The sequence below is a fragment of the Oncorhynchus clarkii genome, chromosome 7 (assembly GCF_045791955.1).
Source record: "Oncorhynchus clarkii lewisi isolate Uvic-CL-2024 chromosome 7, UVic_Ocla_1.0, whole genome shotgun sequence".
NCBI lineage: Eukaryota > Metazoa > Chordata > Actinopteri > Salmoniformes > Salmonidae > Oncorhynchus > Oncorhynchus clarkii.
The window spans coordinates 52,599,615-52,609,715 of NC_092153.1; the positions used below are offsets into that span (position 1 = coordinate 52,599,615).

Below are 10,101 nucleotides of genomic sequence, written 5' to 3' on the forward strand. Positions count from 1 at the left end.
AAGGGGCCAGACCAGGCTGACTTCGCCACCGAGAGTGGGTGGAATACAGAGGCACTGGTCACCGCTTTCCACCAGGGGTTGTCTAACTCCATCAAGGATGAGCTGGCCTCTCAGGAACTGGGAGAGGACCTTGAGTCCCTGATAACGCTGGTAATCAGGATCAACATCCACCTCCGAGAACAATTAAATGAACAATTAAATTATTATTTATTGCAAAAAACACAAGGAAGGGGTAACATTAAAGTATTAGAACATAAAGGACAAACAATACAGCATCAAGACACTATCAAACATGTATCAGTCTTTCCACAACAGAGCAGAGCCATCCTTATGTGTGAGAGTGCGTGTGCATGATAGTGATATAAAATATATGTCAGTTTCCTTTCTCATGATCACAATCATGAGAAACCCGAACCCTCCAAGATCCCCCCCACAGTTCCCCAATAGCTGTCCCTCAACCATTTGAGACCCCTCCTACAGTCCCCCCCCCCCCACCCCAGGAGAAAAAAAAGAAAAAATACAATTACAATTCCCCACCCCCAAGAACCCCCCAATGCACCAACAACCAAAATAATGAACTAAAGAGAAAGAAGGAAAAGACAGAAGAAAACAGCAGACAACAATGCAATTTATTTTTTTATATAATACATTTAAAACAAAGGACATCAAGGACAAATGAAATCATAACAGCAATGCCAACTGCATATGTTTGTTGGTGGCAAGAATTCAGCGCTTTTTTGAAACGATCCCGGTTTCCTGAGCACCCCAAGCCCCCCGAACCCATCATCAAGGAGCCCATGCAGCTGGAACTCACACGTCTGAGCCCACAGGAGCATGACAGGCCCATGCGCGAAAGCTGCTGCCACTACTGTGGAAATGCCAGGGCTCGCCAGGACAAGGGGAGAACCTGACAAGCTGTGCAATTACCCCCCGGCTACCTAGTCTGCCACTACCCGCAACCCTCCACTGGGACAACCGTCAGCACCAGATTCAAGCCTTCGTGGACTCTCGGGCCGCAGATAATTTCATTGATCAAGACTTCGTCAGAGAATTACAAATCCCCTGCGTGAAATGTCCTATCCCTCTGCAGTTTCAAGCCTTTGGTGGAGTTTCAAGCCCATTGGCTCCAGCCAGGTGGAATATCAGACCAAGCCCATTCTACTGCAGGTTGGGGTGAATCACTCAGAGACATAGTTTTCTTTTGATCACGGCTCCCGAGAACCCCCTTATCCTAGGGTACCCCTGGCTAGCACTACATAACCCACTACTCTCCTGGTCCACGGGACCCCTACTAGACTGGGGAAAGAACTGCCAGACTAAACGTCGAAGACCCCCACCTGAAGCCTCGCCACGTCCCCCTGTATCCATTGAAGACCAAGACTTCTCCGCTCTCCCTCCCGAATACTTCAGCCTCCGGGAGGCCTTCACCCTCCCTCCTCATCATCCTTACGACTGCGCCATAGAACTCCTACCAGGCTCCACCCCTCCCCGGGGCTGTCTTTACTCTCTTTCGATCCCTGAAGCTGCAGTCATGGACAATTACATCCAGGAGTTGCTGAAGTCAGGTTTCATACACTACTCAACATCCCCAGCTGGTACAAGTTTCTTCTTCGTGGGAAAAAAGGATGGAGGTCTGTGTCCCTGCATTGACTACCGAGGGCTGAACAGGATCCCGATTAAGAGCCGTTACCCCCTACCCCTGATATCCACTGTCTTGGAGCTGGCCCAGGGGGCCCAATTCTTCACTAAACTGGACCTCCGCAACGCTTACGATCTGGAGAGAATCAGGGAGAAAGATGAATGGAAAACTGCCATTAACACCCCTAGTGGATGGAGGTCTGTGTCAGTTTAGTCATGCCATTCGAATTATCGAGCTCACCGGCAGTCTTCCAAGCATTGGTCAATGACACTCTTAGGGATATGTTGAATCAGTTCATCTTTGTTTACCTCAACAACATCCTGATCTTTATATCTGTAGCAGAGCACCACCCCTGAGTCCTGGACTTCTGGTGAAGTCTCATAGTACAGCTTGTGCTTTACATTTTGATTATTGCTAACTGTTTCCTCTGCAGGAACTTTCTTGGCCCTGATAGGACTGTTTGCACAGCCCTCTGGCGAATGACAGCAAAGAGTAGAGATGGGTGGACACGATCATCTGTTCCTACGCGGGAAAGTAGTTTGGAGCTGGCCCACTTGGAGATCATTGCACAATTCCTTTTCAGTCCAAATCTTCCCCTGAATACAAAGTCTGACTCAAGAATGTCATTTACAGTTTGTACAAGCCTCATCAACGCAAGCAGTCTCCTGACAATTCTGAGTAAATCAGGTCAGTTTTAGGGGAGTGAGGTACTATAATGTTGTTGGCATCGTGATGGCTTGGAATTACACAGGGATAATTTTTCTGATCTTAATTTGAAATATATTACACATGACAAGTGGCAAATTAGGCCAGTTTTGAGACTCACAGACTCTATCCTTTAGAGGTAATACTAAGCATATCCACACGGTTGGAGCAATTCTAGTCATGTGTGGCCCCAGCCCACCATGGACTCTATCCCGTTCACTGTACCACAAACCAGGTTTCTCCAGCCGGCCCACTTACTGCTCTAATAAACAATGAGCCTTTTGTAGTAGGAGAAACCTCTGTTCACCTTCAGAAAGCATTGTTTCTGTGTTGATAACTGAACTGCTGGGCTAGCTGGGAGTTAGATCACAGGTCAGAGGGTCACGGACATGCTGTGCTGTATGTGATGTGTCAGAGCCTGGCTCTGCTCAGTATAATGGTGTATCTGTGGGATAAAATCAATGATAACCACTGTCCTCTTGGGGTTCAATACTTTAGCTGTCTACCGCCATGTATTATGGAAAAATCACCAGGGTTTTTCCAAAGGAAGGAAAGCAGGACTGGTAAAATAATATTTCATAATAAGTTCTGCTTTGGTATTGCCATGTCTTACAGCTAATATGTTACAAAAAAACGTGCACAATGACAACTGATGAGCTCATGCCACTTTTTGCATAAAAAACGTACTTGCCATTGTCAGCAGAACATACACTGAGTGTACAAAACATTAGGAACACCTTCCTAAAATTAAGTGGTACCCTATCCCCCTCAGAACAGCCTCAATTCATTGGGGCATGGACTCTACAAAGTGTTGAAAGCATTCCACAGGGATGCTGGCCCATGTTGAAGCCAATGCTTCCCACAGTTATGTGAAGTTGGCTAAATGATTCCAATAACCAACTCATTATCAAGCATTGATTATTTGAATCAGCTGTATAGTGTAGAGGTCGACCGATTAATTAGACTGGACGATTAATTAGGGCCGATTTCAAGTTTTCATAACAATCGGAAATCGGTCGACCTCTACACTAAATCGGTAGTTTTGGACACTGATTTGGCAGATGAAAAAAAAAAAATTGTTAACACCTTTATTTAACTAGGCAAGTCAGTTAAGAACACATTCTTATTTTCAATGATGGCCTAGGAACGGTGGGTTAACTGCCTTGTTCAGGGGCAGAACGGCAGATTTTTACCTTGTTGCTAACTAGCATTCAACTTATCTTATAAAAAAACAATCAATCAATCATAATCACTAGTTTAACTACACATGGTTGATGATATTACTAGTTTATCTAGCGTGTCCTGCGTTGCATATAATAGATGCGGTGCGCATTTGCGAAAAAGGACTTACGTTGCTCCAACGTGTACCTAACCATAAACATCAATGCCTTTCTTAAAATCAATACACAAGTATATATTTTTAAACCTGCATATTTAGTTAATATTGCCTGCTAACATACATTTATTTTAACTATGTAAATTGTGTCACTTCTCTTGCAACAGAGTCAGGGTATATGCAGCAGTTTGGGCCACCTGGCTTGTTGCGACCTGTGTGAAGACTATTTCTTCCTAACAAAGCCAGCCAACTTCACCAAACGGGGGATGATTTAACAAAAGCGCATATGCGAAAAAAGCACAATTGTTGCACGACTGTACCTAACCATAAACACCAATGCCTTTCTTAAAATCAATACACAGAAGTATATATTTTTAAACTTGCATATTTAGCTAAAATAAATCCAGGTTAGCAGGCAATATTAACCAGGTGAAATTGTGTCACTTCTCTTGCGTTCATTGCACGCAGAGTCAGGTTATAAGCAACAGTTTGGGCCGCCTGGCTCGTTGCGAACTAATTTGCCAGAATTTTACGTAATTATGACATAGCATTGAAGGTTGTGTAATGTAACAGAAATATTTAGACTTATGGATGCCACCCATTAGATAAAATACGGAACGGTTCCGTATTTCACTGAAAGAATAAACGTTTTGTTTTCGAAATTATAGTTTCCGGATTCAACCATATTAATGACCAAAGGCTCGTATTTCTGTGTGTTATTATGTTATAATTAAGTCTATGATTTGATATTTGATAGAGCAGTCTGACTGAGCGGTGGTAGGCAGCAGCAGGCTCGTAAGCATTCATTCAAACAGCACTTTCGTGCGTTTGCCAGCAGCTCTTCGCAATGCTTCAAGCATTGAGCTGTTTCTGACTTCAAGCCTATCAACTCCCGAGATTAGGCTGGTGTAACCGATGTGAAATGGCTAGCTAGTTAGCGGGGTGCGCGCTAATAGCTTTTGAATCGGTGACGTCACTCACTCTGAGACTTGGAGTAGTTGTTCCCCTTGGTAACAATGCTTCGAGGGTGGCTGTTGTTGATGTGTTCCTGGTTCGAGCCCAGGTAGGGGCGAGGAGAGGGACAGAAGCTATACTGTTACAGTGGCAATACTAAAGTGCCTATAAGAACATCCAATAGTCAAAGGTATATGAAATACAAATGGTATAGAGAGAAATAATAACTACAACCTAAAACTCATGTTAAAAGGAACCACCAGCTTTCATATGTTCTCATGTTCTGAGCAAGGAACTTAAATGTTAGCTTTTTTACATGGCACATATTGCACTTTTACTTTCTTCTCCAACACTTGCATTATTTAAACCAAATTGAACATGATTCAACATTTCATTTTTTATTTGAGGCTAAATGTATTTTATTGATGTATTATATTAAGTTAAAATAAGTGTTCATTCAGTATTGTTGTAATTGTCATTATTACAAATAAATAAAACAAATCGGCCGATTAATCGCTATCGGCTTTTTTTGGTCTTCCAATAATCGGTATCGGTATCGGCGTTGAAAAATCATAATCGGTCGACCTCTAGTATAGTGCTATGGCAAAAACAGCACCGGCCCCACCACCGAGTTTGTGAAACCCTGTACCATACCCCATTCAAAAGCACTTAAATATTTTGTATTGCCCATTCACCCCTGAATGGCACACATACACAATCCATGTCTCCATGTCTCAAGGTTTAAAAATCCTTCCTTAAACGGTCTTCCTTATCCTTAACCCCTTCATCTACACTGATTGAAGTGGATTTAACAGGTGACATCACTAAAGGATCATAGCTTTCACCTGGTCAGTCTATGCTTTCACCTGGTCAGTCTATGTCATGGAAAGAGCAGGTGCTCCTAATGTTTTGTACACTCAGAGTAGTTTGTTGCTGTTGTGTTCCTCACTAGGCTCCTCAAGCTCTGGAATCCCCCTCCTCATGTTGAAATACTTTGTATGACTTACATTTAAAAACAAAACTTTGTGTGCAAAGGCCTTTAGACAGCCTGTCAAAAGAGACTAGGACAAGAGGAAACAAAGGAGATTGAACTGGTTCTGTCCTAAAGCCATTCTTGAGGAAAATTGGATAGCTTGTATAATTGAGATGAAACAAACACACCCTGACCCAAATAAAGAGTTCAGCAGCACCAATATGGTGTGGTAATGTTTGGGGAAGGTGTCGTGATGTCAAGGAGATCTTGGATACACATAATTGTATATGTCTCTAATTTGATACACATAATCAAATACACCACATGCATATGATATCTATAGAAGTATGGATGCATAGAGCTTTGTTGGAATTCGAAAATGAGTTGGGAGAGATCGGCTGAACTGAATGTGGCATTTCACCCACAAAAACTTGGGAAAAGTTTCCAGAATTTAGTTTACCAGTAACCCCATTTCATCCATCCCAGTCATCCCAGTCACCCCCCTCCCCCCAACATCCACACACACCCTCAGACTCTACTCACACACTAACGTTATTAACATGCCACATGAACAACACCTGTTGCCATATTGAGTCCATTGCTGGCTGCATGCATAATGCCCAGGCCCGGCAAGTCATTGGCCAGACAGGGAGAGGGAGTCAGGGTACATCAATGGACAATAGAACAGAGCTGCAGCTGGTGCAGAGTAGAGACTGAATAAACAGCAATGGAATTCTTACAGAAGACAGCTTAAACAGCCTTCTTTTATTTAGGGTCTTCCTTGGGTTTTATGCAGGGTGGTTTGACTGGTTTCTGAACTTCCTCTCTCTCATGGGCGTCTTCTTCAACAAGATCCATGGACAACAAACAGTTGGGAGAAGTGACAGTCCGAGGCAGCTCCCTTCCTGCTTCCACTGAATATCAATTTCCCAAAGGAAATCATCTTATCAAAAGATAGGGTTGTAAAACAACCCATTTAGACACAAGCTAACCACTTCTGACCAGATTGACTGTCATCCTTTTAGCTGTCAAAAGCAGAGCTCCATGAGTGGGAGTGTTTGTAACACATACTAATGGATTGTATGCCTCCTCCATGATTCTCCAACCAACTCCTGCCAAACATTTAGCATAGGGACTTGTTAGAGTATCTGACTGTCAGATTTAGCTCAGAGTAGAATGAATCATACACCATAACCCAGTTTGTTTTTCTTCTATTGTAAGCTCAATTGTAAGCTACAGTATACTGTACTGATTACTGAATATTGAGAATATACAGCATCGTAGACTGTATGGTCAGCACAGTGAAACCTTCATGATGGGCTGCTTTCATATGCACTGTCGTGGTCTGTACTGTTCAGCCATGCTGGTTTACATTATTCATACAAGAGTCACATTGGCCTTCAGTCGCCCTCCCCTGCAGAAGCTGTTGCTGTGACCACTGTGTGGGATGGTAGTCACACTACTCAAGGATGCCGTTGGTGTTACTGTATCCTCGCCTCTCTATCTCTGCTGTGACCACTGACTGTACTGACTATACCTCAGTCCAAATACTGCAGGTAAGTCACCTCAGTAACAACAATGTAATTGTAATATAAATATTCTGATGTAGGTGTATGGCTTAAGCTAGGGTAAGTCCTGAAGTGTATCCGTTTTTATCTCCTGTCAAATCATTTATGGGTAACAATTTTTCTATTCAAATGATCAAAAAGAAACAAAAATGTATTTTTAGCAAGTGGCAAATTTCTCAAGCAATAATTTTGCTAGGACTGTCTGGGAGTCGTCTGAGTGGGGAGGGAAAAACTGAAAATGTGCTGTAATTGGCAGAGAGGTTTAAAACTCTCTTTCTTATTGGTCTATTAACCACTTTACCTCCTGCTGATGTCACCAGGCCGGCCAAAACTCCATTCCAAGAAAACAGGCTGAAATTTCAGGCAGTCTTTTCAAACAGCTGTAACAGTAAAAGAGCATTATCATAATTTTCACAATTTCACAGTATTATTCCAACCTTTATAGTATGGAAATATATATAAAACAGAAGGACATCATGTTGACTGTACTGGGCCTTTAATAATACACATAATGACCTGGGTGTCCTGTCATTGGCTCGTTGGACTAATCTTTTTATTGGCCAGTTTGGGACATTTGTGTGCACGTTCATTTGTTGATACTTCTCTATTGTTAAGTCTCGGCCAGCCTGGGTTGTTTTTCAGTATCAGAATACAGAATTGTTACCTATTACAATACAGAGGGTGGTTGGGCTGTCCCTTTGATGCAGTCTTAAGAATGTCACTTTGTTAGGAATGTATGAATGCAAGTTATAGCACAGTTACAGCAAGTATGAGGGAATTGACACGATGCAAACAGAGCGATAACAAACAGCTCTATACCAAACATCCTCCTATGTACCTCACTATACCAACACACTACTCTCCTACGACTGTACTCTTTACCCATTCCCTAGGGCTTCCAGGAGTGGGAAGGCCTTAGCTGTGTATTGGCTGTGGCATGAGAGGAGAAGGAGAGTGGGTTACTATTCATAGGAGAAGCTTTATGGTTTAAGCTGCAGGCCAGACATGCATAGACTATTAATGGAACTTGATTGTCAGACAAGGGGAAAAGAAACTAACAGTCTGACTGCTGGGACATCCGGCTAGAGAGAGAAACACAGTACATCTTTCCAAAACGCAGATCAGAGGACCCTTCTCCCTTCTCCTTTCGCCTCTGTTGAGATGAGGCAGCGTGAAATTCATGCAGGGAGGGGCTATTGTACTCCAGGAAGCAGACCCTACACTAGGGCTGGATAGGGATTCCTGTTTCAACCTGGGGTGATGCAGGGGGTACCGGCAGTATTGTAGTGCAGTGGAGTTGCTCTGGACCAGTTCTGACTGGAATCAATGAACCATCCTTCCAAAGGGCCAAAAGATGGTGTCTGTCTCTGGACCATTATGTCTCATGGTCTTACCCCTGATAAGATGGGTAGTGAAACACCTGACACAGCTCTGAACACTAGCGCTGGTGTAATTCTTTGTGAAAGAGTGTATTTAAATAGAGGCCACCCAGCTTTGGGCAGTGCTCTCCTCTCCTCCTCCCCAGCTCTACCCCAAGCTGAAATATTTTGGGCACAGGGATTGAGAGTGCAAAACAACACACACTCACCCACCCACCCCCACTCCATCCATGGCCCCTCTGACAAAGCTCCTGTCTTTGTTGCTTGGAAATATATATAATTTTTTTTAAGAAACAGAAAAAGAGTAATCAGAGTGAGAGAGACTATAGTAGAAAAATTCTCACCTTCTGTCCTCAGTAGTTCCACTAACAAGCTTCAGTTACTCCCTGTGGACTATTTATGTTACTTCCCATGAACGTCCTGCTTCTATACTGACAGTTCCTCATACTTATCACTCTGTCTGCTTTTGAAGCTGCTAGGGCTCCAGCCTCAGGCGGAGTAGACTGGAAATATCCTGCACTATTTACTCGAAAGTTCTTCCCTGCTCTGCTCTGCACACTAGCTGTTCTGAATGAGGCTCCCCCTTCCCCCCTCTCTCTCACTTCCATGTTTCAGTCCCCCCCATCTGTTCCTCCCCTCTCTCTTTTTCAAAATGTTTTGCCCTGTCTTTCTATCCCCTCTTGTTTAGTCCCTCCCTCCTCAACTCTCCTGCCCCCCCGCAGCTTAACAGACAGCAGCACAAAGCAGGCCAAAGACAGAGCACAAATCTTGCCATCGGCCAATAGAAATGCTAGAGTATTGCACATGCCCCAATCAGAGCAGATATGCAGATGTCATGGGCGGGTCAAGAGGAATTAGGAGTGGACACTCAGGGTGAAAGGGGGAATACAAGGGGGAGTACAATTACTGTACGGCCAGGCAGTCAACGCTGGTAGACATCAGGAGGAGATTTGATCAGAGGTCAAGCCCCATTAAAAAGCCTGCAGTTCAAAAGTCAAACTCTAAACAGTTCTAAAATCACTCCCATCTACAGAGACAAAATATATATACACTACCGGTCAAAAGTTTTAGAACACCTACTCATTGAAGGGTTTTTCTTTATTTTTACTATTTTCTACATTGTAGAATAATAGTGAAGACATCAAAACTACAAAATAACATATGGAATCATGTAGTAAACAAAAAAGTGTTAAACAAATCAAAATATATTTTATATTTGATATTCTTCAAATAGCCACCCTTTGCCTTGACAACAGCTTTGCACACTCTTGGCATTCTCTCAACCAGCTACACTTTGAATGCTTTTCCAACAGTCTTGAAGGAGTTCCCACATATACTGTGCACTTGTTGGCTGCTTTTCCTTCACTCTGCAGTCCAACTCATCCCAAACCATCTCAATTTTGTTGAGATCGGGGGATTGTGGAGGCCAGGTCATCTAATGCAGCACTTCATCACCCTCCTTCTTGGTAAAATAGCCATTACACAGCCTGGAGGTGTGTTGGGTCATTGTCCTGTTGAAAAAAAAATTGTAGTCCCACTAAGCCCAA

The 10,101-nt window shown here is 43.2% G+C and overlaps 1 protein-coding gene across 3 annotated transcripts in view; it reads right to left on the reverse strand.

The window, feature by feature from the left end:
* Positions 1-9,176, reverse strand: part of LOC139414306 (rho guanine nucleotide exchange factor 10-like protein) — a 161,709-nt gene extending 152,533 nt beyond the window's left edge. For all 3 annotated transcript variants that reach the window (XM_071162225.1, XM_071162224.1, XM_071162223.1), the window contains exon 1: positions 8,899-9,176. The gene's annotated coding sequence lies outside the window, so the exon portion shown is untranslated. The remainder of the gene's footprint in view (positions 1-8,898) is intronic.
* Between the last annotated feature and the right edge of the window lie 925 nt (positions 9,177-10,101).